The following is a 23,167-nucleotide window of genomic DNA, read 5'->3' on the forward strand; positions in this document are numbered from 1 at the left end:
ATACTAGAGAGCGGTGACATCACTGAGAATACAGCCTATCCATATACTAGAGAGCAGTGACATCACTGAGAATACAGCCTATCCGTATACTAGAGAGCAGTGACATCACTGAGAATACAGCCTATCTATATACTAGAGAGCGGTGACATCACTGAGAATACAGCCTATCCGTATACTAGAGAGCGGTGACATCACTGAGAATACAGCCTATCCATATACTAGAGAGCGGTGACATCACTGAGAATACAGCCTATCCGTATACTAGAGAGCAGTGACATCACTGAGAATACAGCCTATCCGTATACTAGAGAGCTGTGACATCACTGAGAATACAGCCTATCCGTATACTAGAGAGCAGTGACATCACTGAGAATACAGCCTATCCATATACTAGAGAGCAGTGACATCACTGAGAATACAGCCTATCCGTATACTAGAGAGCGGTGACATCACTGAGAATACAGCCTATCCGTATACTAGAGAGCGGTGACATCACTGAGAATACAGCCTATCCGTATACTAGAGAGCAGTGACATCACTGACCTATCTGTATACTAGAGAGCGGTGACATCACTGACCTATCCGTATACTAGAGAGCGGTGACATCACTGACCTATCCGTATACTAGAGAGCGGTGACATCACTGACCTATCCGTATACTAGAGAGCGGTGACCTCACTGACCTATGCATTTACTATGTATCCTCTGTAAGTTCCTATGATATGTAGATGATGGGCTCTCTTCATGTGAAGGATATCCTCTGAGTCTGGAGACTCCTCTCATTGGCATCTCCTCACAGTAATGACTCACAAGACGTCTTCTCATTTAAGACGAACCTCTGAGATGTTTAGTGTGAGGAGTGCGCAGAGTCTTCCTTCCTGTCATCTCTCACGTTCACACTCCGCAGCCGACAAGCGCTCTCTAATTGGCGCTTTCTACGAGGAGAAGTCGCGGCTAAGTATGTGGATTATTTTCTGACATTATTGTTATAGTAAAGCAGCTGCCAAGAAGGAACATCCGGAGATTCTCACTGACTGTCTTGGCTGTGATAAGACGCTGCGTGTTTAGTGCTGATAGTGTCCCAAATGTTCTACAAGATGGCACAACCAGACTCAATTCACTCTGTACCAAAGAGCTTACTATCAAAAGCAGATGTAGCCTAGTGGCAGATCAGTCTGTGGCTGGGGGCCCTGGGGGGTCAGTGTTGCTCACATTCTAATGGTCGGAGACTTCAGGATTCTCCGCTATAGAGTAAGCGAGCTGCTTGCGAGCAAGAGGGTGCAGAGCCCAAAAGTAAGTGGCATGAAGGTGGAAAGACATAGACAAGGTCTCCTGTCCAGCTCCTTGGAGGAGGGGGGGGGGGGATATCTTTGCTATGAGAACCCCCCTCTATGTGCAGTATTACCTCCCATAATGAGATACTTAGATGTTTCCTGTTTGGAGGTTTCTGTGTTTTGCTCCATTCATGGCCCCGCCTTTTCCCCACCCCCGAGGAGTCTATAGCAATCCAATTAAGCTCTTAAGCCAGATCGATTTTCCATTTTGCTTTTTCCCTCCTCACTTTCCAAACCCTTGACTATTTTCTTCATGTAGGAGAATTTGTTCTTCATTATGGCGCCATTTAGTAGCCGTACAATGTACAGGGAAGCGTGAAAGAAATTCTGAATGGAGGAAATTGGAAAGAAAACGCCAGTGCACAATTTTCTTATAGACTTCATTATTACTGTGTTTACAGTTTCTTGTATTCTGGGGCTCTGTGATACCAAATGCATGGCCCCCAAACAGTATATACAAAATAACAGTCTGCTACGGCCCCCACATAATATATTGTCCCATTTACTGGCCCCCAATCCTTACATTGCCCCCTTACATTAGGCCATTGGATTCTACCAACAGGTAACACTGATATCCACTCAACCATCCCTGTCCTTGTTCAGGGCCACCTTCACTTTGGCCACCAGGGGGCACCACACAATATATGTAACTGCTAAACAATGTCAGGACATGACATCTTGATGCTGATGTAGTGCCCAGCGCCCTTTGGAGGCTGAAGGGGAACGAGACTGGGCAGGAGTGCGGATGGGTAAGTAAAATAGCAGCACCTGTTGGAATAACCAAAAAAAAGAAAATGCAATATTGTAACTCTTTTGCTCCCCCTTCTCTGGCAACCTCCGATCTCTGACCACCAAGCCAAATAATATACTGAGACTTTCTTTGCAACAGTCACCTCACTTACAGTACACTAATGATCACAGCTATCAATTGTATGTAAATAAGAAGCAGAATCCATCAGTCACAATAGGTGATTTCACATTAGACATGCCCCCTGATCATTAGGGGTTCCGGGGGTCAGACATATCCCCCTGATCAGTGGGGTCATGGAGGTCAGACATATCCCCCTGATCAGTGGGGTCCTGGGGGTCAGACATATTCTCTGATCAGTGGGGTCATGGGGGTCAGACATATCCCCCTGATCAGTGGGGTCATGGGGGTCAGACATATCCCCTGATCAGTGGGGTCCGGGGGGTCAGACATATCCCCTGATCAGTGGGGTCCCAGGGGTCAGACATATCCCCTGATCAGTGGGGTCCCAGGGGTCAGACATATCCCCTGATCAGTGGGGTCCGGGGGGTCAGACATATCCCTCTGATCAGTGGGGTCCCAGGGGTCAGACATATCCCTCTGATCAGTGGGGTCCCAGGGGTCAGACATATCCCTCTGATCAGTGGGGTCCCAGGGGTCAGACATAACCCCCTGATCAGTGGTGTCCAGGGGGTCAGACATATTCCCTGATCAGTGGGGTCCCGGAGGTCAGACATATCCCCTGATCAGTGGGGTCATGGGGGTCAGACATATCCCCTGATCAGTGGGGTCATGGGGGTCAGACATATCCTCTGATCAGTGGGGTCCCCAGGTGTCAGACATATTCCCTGATCAGTGGGGTCCCGGAGGTCAGACATACCCTCTGATCAGTGGGGTCCCAGGGGTCAGACATATCGATCCTATGGATGTTCCTTGAAAAATCCTTTAAGTTCTGTTTTGCAAACCGTCTGAATATTGCGCTCCGATATCTCCTATACAGCAGCATTAGCTGCAAACCCCGAATAAATCAAGCGGCGGCGAGATGAGGTTTTTTATGTTTCATATCGAGAGTGGAAATAAATTACTTTTTCTCAAACCAAATGGTAGAAAATACGGGAACGCTTAACAGGAATTTATTTTTTTAAATCCAATTTTCATTTTCCCTTTTTTTCCCTGCATCATAAACCCGTAATACGCGGCTCATAGACTGGCGGGATCATCGCATTCATCAGACGCCACTCCGCAAATATCACCTTCAAGGATGGGCTCTAGGTCACCACTGTCTGGTGATATGAGATATCTAGTGGGAGGAGCCAGAGGGGGCGGCGGCAGACTACTGTGACTACCTCTATACATCTATCTATATGTACTGTAGTGGTGGTCACGGGCAAGGAAAGACACGGCTACTAGGAAACCAGAGCTAAAGCCTTCTGGAGAGACCAGGACCTGAAGAGACAGGAGACACCAGGATCAGGAGATGCCAGGACCAGGAAGACCAAGACCTGGAGAGCCACAACTAGGAGAGACCAGGACCTGGAGAACCAGGAGACGCCAGCACCAGGAGACACCAGGAGATGCCAGGATCAAGAGGACTAGGACCAGGAGAACCAGGAGAGCAAGGACCAGGAGTGCCAGGACCAGGAGACGCCAGGACCAGGAGAGCCAGGAGACACCAGGAGACGGCAGGACCAGGACACACCAGGAGATGCCAGGCCAAGAGGACTAGGACCAGGAGACACCAGGATCGGGAGACACCAGGAGCACCAGGAGAGCCAGGACCAGGAGAACCAGGAGTGCCAGGACCAGGAGACGCCAAGACCAGGAGAGACCAGGACCTGGAGAGCCCGGAGATGCCAGCACCAAGAGACACCAGGAGATGCCAGGACCAAGAGGACTAGGACCAGGAGAACCAGGAGAACCAGGACCAGGAGTGCCAGGACCAGGAGAGCCAGGAGACACCAGGAGACGGCAGGACCAGGAGACACCAGGAGGTGCCAGGACCAAGAGGACAAGGACCAGGAGAACCAGGAGATGCCAGGACCAGGAGGGCGAGGACCAGGAGAGCCAGGACCAGGAGACGCCAGGACTGGGAGACACCAGGAGAGCCAAGAGAGCCAGAACCAGGAGAGCCAGAACCAGGAGAGCCAGGACCAGGAGATGCCAGGATCAGGAGAGCCAGAACCAGGAGAACCGGTACCAGGAGACGCCAGGACCGGGAGACACCATGAGAACCAGGACCAGGAGAGCCAGAACCAGGGGAGCCAGGACCAGGAGACACCAGGAGAGCCAGGACCAGGAGAGCCAGGACCAGGAGACACCAGGAGAGCCAGGACCAGGAGAGCCAGGACCAGGAGACACCAGGAGAGCCAGGACCAGGAGAGCCAGGACCAGGAGACACCAGGAGAGCCAGGGCCAGGAGAGCCAGGACCAGGAGACACCAGGACACAGCTCCGCACTCACTGCAACAAGATCAAAAATATTGCACCAAGTTTATTAAAAATTGCTCGGAATATGGTGCATTTTGAACAATCTTAGTCAAAAAATAGCATTTACCCCCGGCAATGATCGGATATAATTTGGTCTCCTATTAACCATTTCAAGGCCGACCCATTTCCCCTGATTCAGACCCAGACACATTATCAGATATTTTTTTTCTTAAAAGAGGATTTGAGGGAACAATTTTTTTTTTCCTTTGGATTATTCAAATAATTTTTGGATCTTTTTTTAGACTTTATTTTTATCTTATTTTTATTTCTCATATAGTTTTCTATATTTTAATATCCAAGATCAAGGGCGGGGCTAAGACCTGTAATGTGGGCGTGGTCATGACATTTTCTTTTTGTTTTCCACCTTATTTTTTGTCTCTATTTATTCATTAATCTCCCCCGGGTAAGAACTTCCTGGATATTTCCCTTTCCTGTTGAAGTCGTTCTTGGCTTTGGCTCAAAAAACTGCAGCAAAACTTGCAACAAAATACGTCACCTTTCCATGACACCGCCACATTCTAAATCTTGTTCCAATTTTGGCAAATCAGATGGAAAATAAAATGTTTGCACAATTTCAGCACTTGGAACGATTTGTAACAATTTTCTTTGCCTCTTTGGGCTCTTTTTACTCTTTGCTTTGTGCGCAGGTTCAGTGTACCCAGCAGGACTTCCGGTGTACACGCGTATATGCAGATGCCAAGAGATTGTCCCGAAACGTCCACCAGACAGATATAGGAACCCATATACTGTATAGGAAAACACTGCGCAGTATATGGGTTTTTTAGTGGGGCTTGCCTAGGGGACCTACATATACAGTATATATAATATAGAATGCAAAAATCATCTTAAATCACTCTAAAGTTTCCAGTTTATTGTCAAAGTTCCCAAAATTTAATCAAAGTTTAAGCCCCACCCATTTCTATTCAGGGACACCCCCATGAGGACTAGTCTTTGCTTTCTTTTTGGTACATCACACTAGTGAACACCTTAGAAGATCTGGTCTGTACAGCAGATTCTATTCATGAACCAGGAAGATCAGGATGAACTGTAGCAGCTTCTTGGACAGTATTCACGAGATAAGATGACTTTGACATATAAGAACTGGTTATATGAGTGCAGCACTTTCTGGGGGTCTCAGAGGACAGATCCGGAGGGTTCAGATGAAGTGCGAGGACAGACTGCGATGCCGAGTGATACTTAGACTAAATGCAGATTGAGCGCGTTGCGATCTCCACATTTTGATTGCCTATAAATGACTTTCATCCAGGTGCTGGAACGGAATAGTGAAGCCATTTACAAAAAAAATTGAAAACCATCAATTACAGCCCTCGAAAAATATTTGGGGCAAAATGAGCGCAATAAATAAATGGATGGAAATGAGTCGTTAATAGTCGCAATTATCCGCGGAATCTTCTCCCGTCCGCCGCGTCTCGGATCAAGTCTGAATGTAAAGTAGATGGAATAAGAGGCTGGGAAATAATCGGGAGCCGTAAGGTGCGAGCCCGTCACCTGCGCTATAAATCTATGACAAATAGTCCGCTCTCTTAGAATGGGCTGGGAATAAATAACATGGATGACGAGATATAGGGGTCATAGGCGATGGGGGGGGGGGGGGGGCTGACGTGTGATCACCTATAGCATAGCACATGGGCTCATTAGGACTCACCATGTGGTTGTTTACAGCTTGGAATGTTATGGAGGGGCTTAAAGGGGGCTCCCAAGATGTATATCAATGCCCTATTTTTAGGACTAGTGAGCGTTAGACTCTTTGGACCGCCGCCGATCAGCTGTTTGAATAGTCACATAATAAAGCAGTAGCTCAGTCCCATTCAAGTGAATGGGGCTGAGCTGCAATACCCAGCACAACCACTATACAATGTACGGCGCTGTGCTTGGTATTCAGTGAGCACAACCAAATGCTGCAGCCTCTTTAATCAGCTGATCAGCGGGGGTCCTGGGTGTTGGTCTCCCACTGGTTACATATCAATAACCATTCCTATAAGTGTCAATATGACCCTTTAATGTAGTCAGGGAGTCGTAATTGTTCAGTCTATGTCACGTGATCTCTGTCATTGCTAATGATTGGCTGCGGTGATTCATGTGACTCCCCAGAATCGGGAAGTGTATTGGAAGTCTGCGTAGTGGATATAAAAGTCTGCGGGGTGAGGGGTTCTCTTTATATCCAGCCCAATATTTAGAGGAGTGATGTTTTTTTAACAAATAGCCTGTTATATAGCCCCTCCCCCACATCCATAATGCAGCGACTTATAGCCAACGTATGGCGGTTGCGGCGGGGGCTGTAATGGAGGGTTTCCCTGCAGTAATTATTGGCTTCCATCCGCTGTTTATTCTTCGCCGCCACTTATTAGTCTGCGCTCTATGTGCAAACATTTTTAATTTGCCCAATAATTAAAGCGCAGTCACATGACCCGACTCGCACTGTTTGCGTTGTAAGCGCCCGGGATTCGTGGCAGGCAGACGCTCATATTTCATCTCCTGTCTCGCCTTCGCTATTTTGCTTTTTTTTTTATCTTGAGGCTGAAAATAAGGTGAATTGTATGAAGCCCATTCCAGTGCAATATATTACATGCAGCGTCAGCGCTTTATGGCGCGGCGATCACTCCGCAGCACGGCGAGCTTATTAAGAGTCTTTTACGCTCTCGACTCTGTTTGTTTGGTCCAATAACAGCTACATTTGCTCGGTTCAATGAATCTGCGAGGTTTTTTTTACAATGAGTTATTATGCGTAATAAAATGGTATATACAAGCGAGGACGGAGCGCCGGAGCGCGGATACGGAGGAAATACTAATGGACACTACACAGGATGGCGGGGGAAATACGGAAATGGAGGGTCAGAAATAAAACCAATGCAGGAGACGGATGTGGGGGGGCAACGGGGGCGGGGAAATGAGAGCAATGGTGGATGTAACAATATGTAACAGACTGGCAACAAATGGATATGTGATAGATAGATAGATAGATAGATAGATAGATAGATAGATAGATAGATAGATAGGAGATAGATAGATAGATAGATAGATAGATAGATAGATAGATAGGAGATAGATAGATAGATAGATAGATAGATAGATAGATAGATAGGAGATAGATAGATAGATAGATAGATAGATAGATAGGAGATAGATAGATAGATAGATAGATAGATAGATAGATAGATAGGAGATAGATAGATAGATAGATAGATAGATAGATAGATAGGAGATAGATAGATAGATAGATAGATAGATAGATAAGATAGATAGATAGGAGATAGATAGATAGATAGATAGATAGATAGATAGATAGGAGATAGATAGATAGATAGATAGATAGGAGATAGATAGATAGATAGATAGATAGATAGATAGATAGATAGATAGATAGGAGATAGATAGATAGGAGATAGATAGATAGATAGATAGATAGATAGATAGATAGATAGATAGGAGATAGATAGATAGGAGATAGATAGATAGGAGATAGATAGATAGATAGATAGATAGATAGATGATAGATAGATAGATAGATAGATAGATAGATAGATAGATAGATAGATAGGAGATAGATAGATAGGAGATAGATAGATAGATAGATAGATAGATAGATAGGAGATAGATAGATAGATAGATAGATAGATAGGAGATAGATAGATAGATAGGAGATAGATGGATAGATAGATAGATAGATAGATAGATAGATAGATAGATAGGAGATAGATAGATAGATAGATAGATAGATAGATGATAGATAGATAGATAGATAGATAGATAGATAGGAGATAGATAGATAGATAGATAGATAGATAGGAGATTAGATAGATAGATAGATAGATAGATAGATAGATAGGAGATAGATAGATAGATAGATAGATAGATAGATAGATAGGAGATAGATAGATAGATAGATAGATAGATAGATAGATAGATAGATAGATAGGAGATAGATAGATAGATAGGAGATAGATAGATAGATAGATAGATAGATAGATAGATAGGAGATAGATAGATAGATAGATAGATAGATAGATAGATAGGAGATAGATAGATAGATAGGAGATAGATAGATAGATAGATAGATAGATAGATAGATAGATAGGAGATAGATAGATAGGAGATAGATAGATAGATAGATAGATAGATAGATAGATAGATAGGAGATAGATAGATAGATAGATAGATAGATAGATAGATAGATAGATAGGAGATAGATAGATAGGAGATAGATAGATAGGAGATAGATAGATAGATAGATAGATAGATAGATGATAGATAGATAGATAGATAGATAGATAGATAGATAGATAGATAGATAGGAGATAGATAGATAGGAGATAGATAGATAGATAGATAGATAGATAGATAGATAGATAGGAGATAGATAGATAGATAGATAGATAGATAGATAGGAGATAGATAGATAGGAGATAGATGGATAGATAGATAGATAGATAGATAGATAGATAGATAGATAGGAGATAGATAGATAGATAGATAGATAGATGATAGATAGATAGATAGATAGATAGATAGATAGATAGATAGGAGATAGATAGATAGATAGATAGATAGATAGATAGATAGGAGATAGATAGATAGATAGATAGATAGATAGATAGATAAATAGGAGAGAGATGGATAGATAGATAGATAGATAGATAGATAGATAGATAGATAGATAGGAGATAGATAGATAGATAGATAGATAGATAGGAGATGGATAGATAGATAGATACATAGATAGATAGATAGATAGATAGATAGGAGATAGATAGATAGATAGATAGATAGATAGATAGATAGGAGATAGATAGATAGATAGATAGATAGATAGATATGGATAGAACTAGATGGATACATTGTAGATCTCTGTACTGTGACATCACTGTGTGTATTATCTCTGTACTGTGACATCACTGTGTGTATTATCCTGTACTGTGACATCACTGTGTGTATTATCTCTGTACTGTGACATCACTGTGTGTATTATCCTGTACTGTGACATCACTGTGTGTATTATCCTGTACTGTGACATCACTGTGTGTATTATCCCTGTACTGTGACATCACTGTGTGTATTATCCTGTACTGTGACATCACTGTGTTTATTATCCTGTACTGTGACATCACTGTGTGTATTATCCCTGTACTGTGACATCACTGTGTGTATTATCTCTGTACTGTGACATCACTGTGTGTATTATCCCTGTACTGTGACATCACTGTGTGTATTATCCTGTACTGTGACATCACTGTGTGTATTATCTCTGTACTGTGACATCACTGTGTGTATTATCCTGTACTGTGACATCACTGTGTGTATTATCTGTGTACTGTGACATCACTGTGTGTATTATCTCTGTACTGTGACATCACTGTGTATGACCTCCGTATATAGCGCAGTATACAGCACTAGGCACCTGAGTATATATGACGTGCAGTAATAGACATGGGCTCTCTTTTCCCTCTCTATAGGGAGGTACTCTCAGTAATGGGGGTTAATGATCCCCGCACATCTCCGGCTCCCCCTGCGCCTGCACGTTGGGAGTTGATTTTCCCACCTACAAATCCGCAGCTACATTTACGGCATGGTTGGTTTATGGCGGCTGATCAGTGCCGCACGCTCCTCTTTACGACCAGATATTTATGCTGTAACCTGACAATGAGCCTCCTCGTTATCTGGATTAGTCGTGTTGTACGACATCATAAAGCCTGAGTGACGGCTCCGGATCTGTCGCCTCCCGGCCGCGCTCTAATATATTGCGCCACTTAATGCTCTTCCTATTCTTTATTTTTTGTGGAGAGATAACTGATTAGAAGGAATATGGCGATGGCGACGATCCGTTATCCGGGGAACAATTTCAGGTTTCCAATTGAATGGAGAATATTTGTAATTATGTGGCGGCCGCGTCCTCCGCTCCTTCACTTTTATTGAGCATTGTTTCTTATTAGGGCTCCCCTGATTGTACAAGTCATTAAGGCTTCGCCACTCGGCCGCGGTGGATTTTTCACGGGGAAAAAAAAAAGCGTAATTGGCCATAGATGGCAGAGAAGGGATCAGGACAAAACAAACCTGTCATTTATCCTGCGCTCTTAGTTAGGCTCCGAGGACTTGTGCCGTGGCTGTAATTGTTCTGGCCACGGGGGAATTAAAGGAACCACGACCTGAATTCTGCAGGTAATCCGACCGGAGGTCTGGGGGATATCGGCTGCAGCCGGCGCAGGACGGGAATTGTGACTATTACTTATTACATAGCAAGGTATGTTCTATGACTGACCACTAGGGCGTCTGCATGCTCGTGTCCTGAGAGGGTCCACGGACGTATATTAAAGGGTTTGTCCCATCACTAATATCATATTCATCTTACGGATCTGTATCATTCATATGCTGTTAACAATCTGGCATAGTATGGCGCCACCTGGTGTTCAGAGTGTATAACATTGTGCACGTCCACCTAATGGGCTGAGCACTGGTGGACACACATGCTCAGTCTACAGATCCTTGCATAGGGATCCCTGCACTACGTGGCCGTATAGCTGAGAAGATCCCTGCACTACGTGGCCTTATAGCTCAGAAGATCCCTGCACTACGTGGCCGTATAGCTGAGAAGATCCCTGCACTACGTGGCCGTATAGCTGAGAAGATCCCTGCACTACCTGGCCGTATAGCTGAGAAGATCCCTGCACTACGTGGCCGTATAGCTGAGAAGATCCCTGCACTACATGGCCGTATAGCTGAGAAGATCCCTGCACTACGTGGCCGTATAGCTGAGAAGATCTCTGCACTACGTGGCCGTATAGCTGAGAAGATCCCTGCATTACGTGGCCGTATAGCTGAGAAGATCCCTGCACTACATGGCCGTATAGTTGAGAAGATCCCTGCACTGCGTGGCCGTATAGAAGAGAAGATCCCTGCACTACGTGGCCGTATAGCTGAGAAGATCCCTGCACTACATGGCCGTATAGCTGAGAAGATCCCTGCACTACATGGCCGTATAGCTGAGAAGATCCCTGCACTACATGACCATATAGCTGAGAAGATCCCTGCACTACATGGCCGTATAGCTGAGAAGATCCCTGCACTACATGGCCGTATAGCTGAGAAGATCCCTGCACTACGTGGCCGTATAGCTGAGAAGATCCCTGCACTACGTGGCCGTATAGCTGAGAAGATCCCTGCACTACGTGGCCGTATAGCTGAGAAGATCCCTGCACTACGTGGCCGTATAGCTGAGAAGATCCCTGCACTACATGACCGTATAGCTGAGAAGATCCCTGCACTACATGGCCGTATAGCTGAGAAGATCCCTGCACTACGTGGCCGTATAGCTGAGAAGATCCCTGCACTACGTGGCCGTATAGCTGAGAAGATCCCTGCACTACGTGGCCGTATAGCTGAGAAGATCCCTGCACTACGTGGCCGTATAGCTGAGAAGATCCCTGCACTACATGACCATATAGCTGAGAAGATACCTTCTGCAAGAGATCACATCCTCAACAGCAAGGTCAAATGGGCGGGCCCCAGACTCTCCAGACCATCACAGGACCGCCCACCTGACAGTAAGGAGCCTCCTCAGCTGGAAATAACTGCAATGACTTCTTGCAACTGGTGGGAATGGAAATTCTCTGCCCCAGAAACAGTGGAGGGGCGACTCTTAAAGACGACGGAAAGTAGTTTGAGGTCTCCTTTAAATCCAGTATAGCCAGGTATAGGCACAGTATGAAGATCCTATCTCCTTGTGTAATGGCCAATTTAAAGGGATATTCCAATGATCGGCATGTATGATACATCCCGGGATCCTGATGTAGGTCCCACCACCCCCATTATCCCTATAGATTGTGACTCTGCTATAAATCCATAAGAGATGGACTCGGGGAAGGGTCGGCCTAGGGGCGGATAGAAATATTCTGACATTCATTGACAATAAGCAGAGATCTAGCAAATGTCAATGGCGAGAATCCTGAAGCGTCTCAGACAGATCCTGCACTTTGTATTATGTGGATTGAACCTTGTGAGTGTTTTGTTACTTTCTTCCATTCTGGGTTTCTCGGCAGCTGGAAGTCTCGGGCTGGGAATTATCAGCTGCGTTTTCAGCTTCCAGCCCAGTCACCAGGCAGGTTCAATATGTCAGCCCTCCAGACAGCGAGGATTGTACATGTCAAGGCAGCGGGGAGAGAGGCGGACTGTACTCAAAGTGTATTCCACGGGGATTACATCTCAGAGGTTCCTCCAGGTCAGCTGTCTAGAAAATAATATTCCAGCAGTGAAGTCTAGAGCCTCTGCTCCAAACTACAGCGAAGATCTGCTCAGAATGGTCAATGTACCATCCGTCTGGGCGCACAGTCAGGGGTGCAGCAACTAGAGCGTACTGGGAGGACTGGGAGGACTGGGGGTGCCACCTGGTCAGACATCTAAGCACCATCAGCCTGGTGTATATGAGGGTCCCATGCCCATTACACACTGCATGCACAGATAAGGTCACATGACCATACGTGTGCCCATCCTGAAGTCACAAGGGTGCGCGGTAAGGAGGGAGAAGGGGCAAAGTGTCAGCCGCTGGGTAAGCGTATGGGGTCCATCTTTATTTAAAGGGTTCAGAATCTTCTCTTATTTTGGGCATATTCTGTGATCTGAGTTCATGTCAGTGTCTAATCTGTGATCTGAATTTCGTTCTGATGCTAAAGAGGCTGCAAATGGCTGGAAAACTGAGGAGAAGTCATGGTGGTCTGGGCTGGAGGGAGAAGAAAAGGAAATGGAGTATTTCATGTCAGAGATGTCACCTGTCAGTGACTGGATTTATAGAGGAGCTGCCACCTCTCCTGATGTGTCTGTAATCCCCGTATACCACAGAAAGTCTCTGTATACAACAGACATAGGTGGGGACAGGGGAGCCCAGAGACTGCGGTCTGTGTAATCCACCACTGGAGACTTTCTGCTAAAAAAGCAGCCAATGTGGCAACCACTGGCCTAAAACATGAGAACGACCACCCATGGAATCTGCAGAAATTAACCTGTTGTGTAGTTTTCTAGCCTGTCCAGCATCAGTGTAGGGCAAGACAAAGGCTGACACTGATGCGGGGGCAGTATTGTAGTGCTGAGGGCTGCAGAAGGAGGTGATAAGAGCAGGTGGTGTGAGGAAGCGAGGGCAGTGCATGGAGACAACGGGGTCTTCACAAAAGCCCACACAGGACCCGGCAGACGCAAATGTAAGAATAACAAGGACAGCAAGGATTTGTCCTGCAGAATAGGGGAACGTCTCTAGGACTGGGAGCCCTGAGACAACTCAAAGAGTTAACCTCTTATGGTGATCCAATCAGGTGAGAACTTCTGTACAGTCAGGACCCCCCACCTCTGGTAAAGGACCACACAGTAAACCCAAAGGGTCCAGTAAATAAATCTGCTGACCTCCGACCTGTGAGGTTCATTCGGGAGCCCTCCATACCGTGCACCTCTAGTGATGTCCTATGGCTGTGTTGCCAAAAACTAAAAGTTGCCCCAGCACCAAAAACATTCCTGCAAATACCTGGAGACGTGAAGATGGAGGTTCTTGGTACTTCTTACATTTTGATCAGCCTGTAATTGTGAGCCCTGCAGCCGCCCGGACAAGGCGACCTCTGTTAGGAGGGTCCTGCACTAACATGACCTCTACCCTCTCTTAGGGCCTGAGTCTGCATCTTCAAGTGACTGCCGAAAAGTGAAGAAGACGAGATCTCTTACAAAGCTTCATGTATCACATGTACTACTGATATATACAAGTAATATATCATACAAAGCTTGGACAGGAATCCACAAGCGCCTTGTTCTGCCATATCAGGTGCCATAGTGCCAGCTGGCAGCCGCTAACTATACTGATATCAGGTGTCAGCGCATGATTGTGTCGCCATCTGGTGGATGTCGGGTGCGGGGTAGAAAATATCAGTTCCTAAGACTCAGTAAGAGATATCGCTGAGTGTTCACTGTCTGCGGTGCGACATTTTGAATTCAAAAATAGGTTTTATGACCCAATGAATTCTGCGCACGTAACAAGCAGCATCACAACATGATTTTTGTACATTCCGAGCGCCGAAAATGGATTCTGGGATGAGAAACCTCAATTCAATTTTCATTATATACTTTGTGGCTGAGCGACCCCCGTAGAGTCTATAGGGCTGCCATGTTGGTGCGTTCAGTGACACGCTCAGCTCTGCTACATCTCTGTATATTTTCTGCTATTTCTCCGTGGTATCGGCGACTTTCCGGAGCTTTGGACGTTCCGTATCTCCAGAATCTCAGATCCAGCCGTAATCTTATCATTTTCCATGTTAAACAGGAAGGTCACAAACAAGAGCGCCCTCCGTCCACATCATATCTCTAATGTGAGCGATATTAAATCTGCGGGGTCGCGTCACCGAGCCCATTGGAGGGAAGCGTCTCCCCTGAGAGCGGGGGCAGGGAGGTCAGAGGTCAGGCTTCACATTGATTGATTAAATGAGGCTTTGGAAGAGACCCAAGAGCTGAATGAAAAATCCATTATTTGGCTGGATGTCTCCGAGGTGCAATCTGCGGGATAAGAGGAAGGGTCTGGTGTGACCCGTGTACAGCATAGACCGGCTCACCGGGATCCCATACCAGGACTGAACACACGAGATGTCCTAATAACGCTAAACTAGCAGTGATAATGATGAACGGACCTCGCAGGGTGCGGTTTATGCAAAATTGGGGCGATAATTAGTACCAAAGGGTGGAGCTTAAAATATCCTGCCATTTTCAGCTCCATAAGCAGTTGGATCCAGGCAAGGGGTTGTCAAGGTTTAGCAAAACAAGACTATTTTTTTCCAAAACAGCGCCACCCCTGTCCACTGGTTGCATCTGGTATTGCACTTTAATATCATTCACTGTAACAGGGCTGAGCTGCAAGGTCATTCACTAAGGAGGAGGGGCCAATGAGGTGAAGGGTGCCACATGACCCCTGTTTGTGCTTCCGATTGGCCAACAGGGCTCCTATTAGACACTAAAGTGTCTAACGGGCGGAGAAAACACAAACAGGGCAACCATTTTGGAGATTCTTAAGGGCAAAGGATTGATTTTTTGTTATTAGCCAAAGGACTTATTCACATATGGAGATCAATTTGCATTGTAAATTTGAGAAAACTGAAGAGAAACCAGAATCTGAGCATTGGAACAATTCCCGAAAAGTGACAATTTGGCGATGAAGAAATCTGTCTTATAATTCCTATTGTTGCAGATTGTGCCGTGAATACATTGAAGATCTGCAGAGGAACAAACCGGTCCAGACAAATATATAATATAATGTAATGTAATATAATGAATAACAATATAATATAACAATAATTACAATAGAACAATCCACAGATTTGTTGCAGATTTGTTGCAGATTTGTTGCAGATTTGTTGCTACAGATTTTCTTGCAACTTCCTGAAATTTTCTGCATCAAGTTGAGACCTGGATGTGAAGGAAGGACATGGTGAGGTTACACTCCAGATACAACGTGACCCATAAACCCCACAGCTGCTACCGCCGCCACGACAGAGACGGAATGTAAATTTCCCGCTTTATTTGTCATTAATTTGTAATTCCCTCCAATCTTTCATCCTAACAAGAAAATAATGAAAACTCTTCTATTATCGGCCCAAACATAACAGCAAATCATTAGAGAACATTTAGTATTTTGTTGGTTCGGGGCTGAAGCGCGATCAATATTTATATCCTCGACATAATTCACACTGCTCATCAAAGGCAAATACCTACAAGCCGTGGTGGGCGGCCATGGCTGCGGAGATTAACCCATTGTGCACTCAGAGCACCAGCGCAAGGTCATGTGGTCATAGGATTAGGATAGGAACGTGAAGAATCAGAGGACAACGCCATGGCCGGGAGGGGGCAAAGAGGAGGGGGAATCAGTAAATGGGCAGAGGACGGAGGCGGGTGAGAAGAAACATGGCGCAGGCGCAAATGGCAGAAAAGAAGAAGAGCAGGTATGGATGTCAGTGGGTGGCAGAATAGGGGACATACGTGGACGGTGAGAGTGACGGATGAGAGGAAAAATTGGCAAAGATGGCAGCGGATAATAGAAGGAGAGAAAACAGGAACAGATGGCACCGAGGGAAGAAAAATGGGCAACGACAATGGTCAACAAATAAATGCACCAGGTAAATGGACACGGATGAAAGTGGGAACGGGAGGTGACGAAAAATAGTCGCAGATGGACCAAGAGCGGCGAGAAGAAAGATACAGATGAGAGGGACAAAGGAAAGGTGACAGATAAATGGGCATCGCGGAGAGAGACTGGTAGGGGGGCCGAAATATAGGACAGACGGGGAAAGACGGCAAAGCACAATGGGAGGTGACCAGGTGAATGGGCATGAGTGATGGTGGGTGGTAGCATGGAGGATGATGGGTAGTAACATGGAGGATGATGGGTAATAACGTGGAGGATGATGGGGAGTAACATAGAGGATGATGGGTAGTAACATGGAGGATGATGGGTAGTAACATGGAGGATGATGGGTAGTAACATGGAGGATGATGGGGAGTAACATGGAGGATGATGGGTAGTAACATGGAGGATGATGGGTAGTAACATGGAGGATGATGGGGAGTAACATGGAGGATGATGGGTAGTAACATGGAGGATGATGGGGAGTAACATGGAGGATGATGGGTAGTAACATGGAGGATGATGAGTAGTAACATGGAGGATGATGGGGAGTAACATGGAGGATGATGGGTAGTATCATGGAGGATGATGGGTAGTAACATGGAGGATGATGGGTAGTAACATGGAGGATGATGGGTAGTAACATGGAGGATGATGGGTAGTATCATGGAGGATGATGGGTAGTAACATGGAGGATGATGGGTAGTAACATGGAGGATGATGGGGAGTAACATGGAGGATGATGGGTAGTATCATGGAGGATGATGGGTAGTAACATGGAGGATGATGGATAGTAACATGGAGGATGATAGGTAGTACCATGGAGGATGATGGGGAGTAACATGGAGGATGATGGGTAGTAACATGGAGGATGATGGGTAGTAACATGGAGGATGATGGGTAGTAACATGGAGGATGATGGGGAGTAACATGGAGGATGATGGGTAGTAACATGGAGGATGATGGGGAGTAACATGGAGGATGATGGGTAGTAACATGGAGGATGATGGATAGTAACATGGAGGATGATGGGGAGTAACATGGAGGATGATGGGGAGTAACATGGAGGATGATGGGGAGTAACATGGAGGATGATGGGTAGTAACATGGAGGATGATGGGAATTAACATGGAGGATGATGGGGAGTAACATGGAGGATGATGGGTAGTACCATGGAGGATGATGGGTAGTAACATGGAGGATGATGGGTAGTAACATGGAAGATGATGGGGAGTAACATGGAGGATGATGGATAGTAACATGGAGGATGATGGGTAGTATCATGGAGGATGATGGGGAGTAACATGGAGGATGATGGGTAGTAACATGGAGGATGATGGGTAGTAACATGGAGGATGATGGGGAGTAACATGGAGGATGATGGGGAGTAACATGGAGGATGATGGGTAGTAACATGGAGGATGATGGGTAGTATCATGGAGGATGATGGTAGTAACATGGAGGATGATGGGGAGTAACATGGAGGATGATGGGTAGTAACATGGAGGATGATGGATAGTAACATGGAGGATGATGGGGAGTAACATGGAGGATGATGGGGAGTAACATGGAGGATGATGGGGAGTAACATGGAGGATGATGGTAGTAACATGGAGGATGATGGGGAGTAACATGGAGGATGATGGTAGTAACATGGAGGATGATGGATAGTAACATGGAGGATGATGGGTAGTAACATGGAGGATGATGGGGAGTAACATGGCGGATGATGGATAGTAACATGGAGGATGATGGGTAGTAACATGGAGGATGATGGGGAGTAACATGGAGGATGATGGGAATTAACATGGAGGATGATGGGTAGTAACATGGAGGATGATGGGGAGTAACAAGGAGGATGATGGGTAGTAACATGGAGGATGATGGGGAGTAACATGGAGGATGATGGGAATTAACATGGAGGATGATGGGTAGTAACATGGAGGATGATGGGGAGTAACATGGAGGATGATGGGTAGTAACATGGAGGATGATGGGGAGTAACATGGAGGATGATGGATAGTAACATGGAGGATGATGGGTAGTACCATGGAGGATGATGGGTAGTAACATGGAGGATGATGGGTAGTAACATGGAGGATGATGGGTAGTACCATGGAGGATGATGGGTAGTAACATGGAGGATGATGGGTAGTAACATGGAGGATGATGGGGAGTAACATGGATGATGATGGGTAGTAACATGGAGGATGATGGGTAGTAACATGGAAGATGATGGGGAGTAACATGGAGGATGATGGATAGTAACATGGAGGATGATGGGTAGTATCATGGAGGATGATGGGGAGTAACATGGAGGATGATGGGTAGTAACATGGAGGATGATGGGTAGTAACATGGAGGATGATGGGGAGTAACATGGAGGATGATGGGGAGTAACATGGAGGATGATGGGGAGTAACATGGAGGATGATGGGGAGTAACATGGAGGATGATGGTAGTAACATGGAGGATGATGGGGAGTAACATGGAGGATGATGGTAGTAACATGGAGGATGATGGATAGTAACATGGAGGATGATGGGTAGTAACATGGAGGATGATGGGGAGTAACATGGAGGATGATGGATAGTAACATGGAGGATGATGGGTAGTAACATGGAGGATGATGGGGAGTAACATGGAGGATGATGGGTAGTAACATGGAGGATGATGGGTAGTAACATGGAGGATGATGGGTAGTATCATGGAGGATGATGGGTAGTAACATGGAGGATGATGGGTAGTAACATGGAGGATGATGGGTAGTATCATGGAGGATGATGGGTAGTAACATGGAGGATGATGGGTAGTAACATGGAGGATGATGGGGAGTAACATGGAGGATGATGGGTAGTAACATGGAGGATGATGGGGAGTAACATGGAGGATGATGGGGAGTAACATGGAGGATGATGGGGAGTAACATGGAGGATGATGGTAGTAACATGGAGGATGATGGGGAGTAACATGGAGGATGATGGTAGTAACATGGAGGATGATGGATAGTAACATGGAGGATGATGGGTAGTAACATGGAGGATGATGGGGAGTAACATGGAGGATGATGGATAGTAACATGGAGGATGATGGGTAGTAACATGGAGGATGATGGGGAGTAACATGGAGGATGATGGGAATTAACATGGAGGATGATGGGTAGTAACATGGAGGATGATGGGGAGTAACATGGAGGATGATGGGTAGTAACATGGAGGATGATGGGGAGTAACATGGAGGATGATGGTAGTAACATGGAGGATGATGGATAGTAACATGGAGGATGATGGGTAGTAACATGGAGGATGATGGGGAGTAACATGGAGGATGATGGATAGTAACATGGAGGATGATGGGTAGTAACATGGAGGATGATGGGGAGTAACATGGAGGATGATGGGAATTAACATGGAGGATGATGGGTAGTAACATGGAGGATGATGGGGAGTAACATGGAGGATGATGGGTAGTAACATGGAGGATGATGGGGAGTAACATGGAGGATGATGGGAATTAACATGGAGGATGATGGGTAGTAACATGGAGGATGATGGGGAGTAACATGGAGGATGATGGGTAGTAACATGGAGGATGATGGGGAGTAACATGGAGGATGATGGATAGTAACATGGAGGATGATGGGTAGTACCATGGAGGATGATGGGTAGTAACATGGAGGATGATGGGTAGTAACATGGAGGATGATGGGTAGTACCATGGAGGATGATGGGTAGTAACATGGAGGATGATGGGTAGTAACATGGAGGATGATGGGGAGTAACATGGAGGATGATGGGTAGTAACATGGAAGATGATGGGGAGTAACATGGAGGATGATGGATAGTAACATGGAGGATGATGGGTAGTATCATGGAGGATGATGGGGAGTAACATGGAGGATGATGGGTAGTAACATGGAGGATGATGGGTAGTAACATGGAGGATGATGGGGAGTAACATGGAGGATGATGGGGAGTAACATGGAGGATGATGGGGAGTAACATGGAGGATGATGGTAGTAACATGGAGGATGATGGGGAGTAACATGGAGGATGATGGTAGTAACATGGAGGATGATGGATAGTAACATGGAGGATGATGGGTAGTAACATGGAGGATGATGAAGAGTAACATGGAGGATGATGGATAGTAACATGGAGGATGATGGGTAGTAACATGGAGGATGATGGGGAGTAACATGGAGGATGATGGGTAGTAACATGGAGGATGATGGGTAGTATCATGGAGGATGATGGGGAGTAACATGGAGGATGATGGGTAGTAACATGGAGGATGATGGGTAGTAACATGGAGGATGATGGGGAGTAACATGGAGGATGATGGGTAGTATCATGGAGGATGATGGGGAGTAACATGGAGGATGATGGGTAGTAACATGGAGGATGATGTGGAGTAACATGGAGGATGATGGTAGTAACATGGAGGATGATGGGGAGTAACATGGAGGATGATGGGTAGTATCATGGAGGATGATGGGTAGTAACATGGAGGATGATGGGGAGTAACATGGAGGATGATGGGGAGTAACATGGAGGATGATGGGTAGTATCATGGAGGATGATGGGTAGTAACATGGAGGATGATGGGGAGTAACATGGAGGATGATGGGAATTAACATGGAGGATGATGGGTAGTAACATGGAGGATGATGGTAGTAACATGGAGGATGATGGGTAGTAACATGGAGGATGATGGATAGTAACATGGAGGATGATGGGTAGTAACATGGAGGATGATGGGGAGTAACATGGAGGATGATGGGGAGTATCATGGAGGATGATGGGTAGTAACATGGAGGATGATGGGGAGTAACATGGAGGATGATGGGGAGTATCATGGAGGATGATGGGTAGTAACATGGAGGATGATGGATAGTAACATGGAGGATGATGGGTAGTAACATGGAGGATGATGGGTAGTAACATGGAGGATGATGGGTAGTACCATGGAGGATGATGGGGAGTAACATGGAGGATGATGGGGAGTATCATGGAGGATGATGGGTAGTAACATGGAGGATGATGGGGAGTAACATGGAGGATGATGGGAATTAACATGGAGGATGATGGGTAGTAACATGGAGGATGATGGTAGTAACATGGAGGATGATGGGTAGTAACATGGAGGATGATGGATAGTGACATGGAGGATGATGGGTAGTAACATGGAGGATGATGGGGAGTAACATGGAGGATGATGGGGAGTATCATGGAGGATGATGGGGAGTAACATGGAGGATGATGGGGAGTAACATGGAGGATGATGGGTAATAGCAGTTGAGAAAGAAAATTGACAAAAAGACAGTGTATGATGCGAAGAAAATAATCTATCGAGATGAGAGACGACAATGGGAGGACGAGGATATCAATAGCCATGGAAACGGGAGGATAATAGAAGGGGATAACGGGTGACAGTGACAGAGAAGGGGAAGATGGCGGCTCGGGGGATAAGAATGGAGACAGGTGATGGATTATAACAGGGGGCGAAGCGATCAATACACATTAGTAGCGGTGGATAGTGGAGGTGGAGAATGATACGGCCATGGTGAGATGTGACTTGTACAGAGAACCACTGACCATGGAAGGGGAGCAGATAAATGGGCATAGTGGGGAAAGATAGTGGGAAGTGGAAGAGGAGAGGAGAAGAATGGCCACAAGTTACAGAAGAGGGCGGAGGGTGAGATCACAGAGTAATGGGCAATCAACAGCAATGGAAAGTGATCGGATGGTGGTAACGGGGGGGGGGGAGATAGTAATGGAGGGTGGAAATAGGGGCAGGGGCAATAAGATGGCCGCAGGTGGCAAAGAGAAGGCGGGAACATGGACAAGACATTTACTAGTCACCTCCCCAGGAGATATAATGGCGGCCATCTTGGTTACCACTCAGTGTCCCTCGCAACTAAAAAAATTGGTGACTGTAATCCAGTCCTATAAAGAGATTGACAACACGCCATCTGCCTCCACGCAATCCCACAGAAGGCGGCGGAGGAGCGCGCTACAGAAGACGGCGGAGGAGCGCGCTACAGAAGACGGCGGAGGAGCGCGCGCTACAGAAGACGGCGGAGGAGCGCGCTACAGAAGACGGCGGAGGAGCGCGCTACAGAAGACGGCGGAGGAGCGCGCTACAGAAGACGGCGGAGGAGCGCGCTACAGAAGACGGCGGAGGAGCGCGCTCGCCCAGGATGACTTTTATTTTACCATAAATCATTTGTAGCCTTCAGATAAGAATTTCTAAGACTTTAAACATCTTGAGTTCTGGGATGGGAGGTGGCGGAGTTCCCTCTCTTATCTCTCGCTCTCTGTTTCGGGGTTGCCTTCCTCTATGTTATTGAGATGACAGGAGACGGCACATTGGGGGGGTCTGAGCAGCTTATAATGGGGCGCAGCGCTCTAATGAGACCTCTTCAGTTTAACCCATTACAGTC

The sequence above is a fragment of the Leptodactylus fuscus genome, chromosome 9 (assembly GCF_031893055.1).
Source record: "Leptodactylus fuscus isolate aLepFus1 chromosome 9, aLepFus1.hap2, whole genome shotgun sequence".
In the NCBI taxonomy this organism is placed as follows: domain Eukaryota; kingdom Metazoa; phylum Chordata; class Amphibia; order Anura; family Leptodactylidae; genus Leptodactylus; species Leptodactylus fuscus.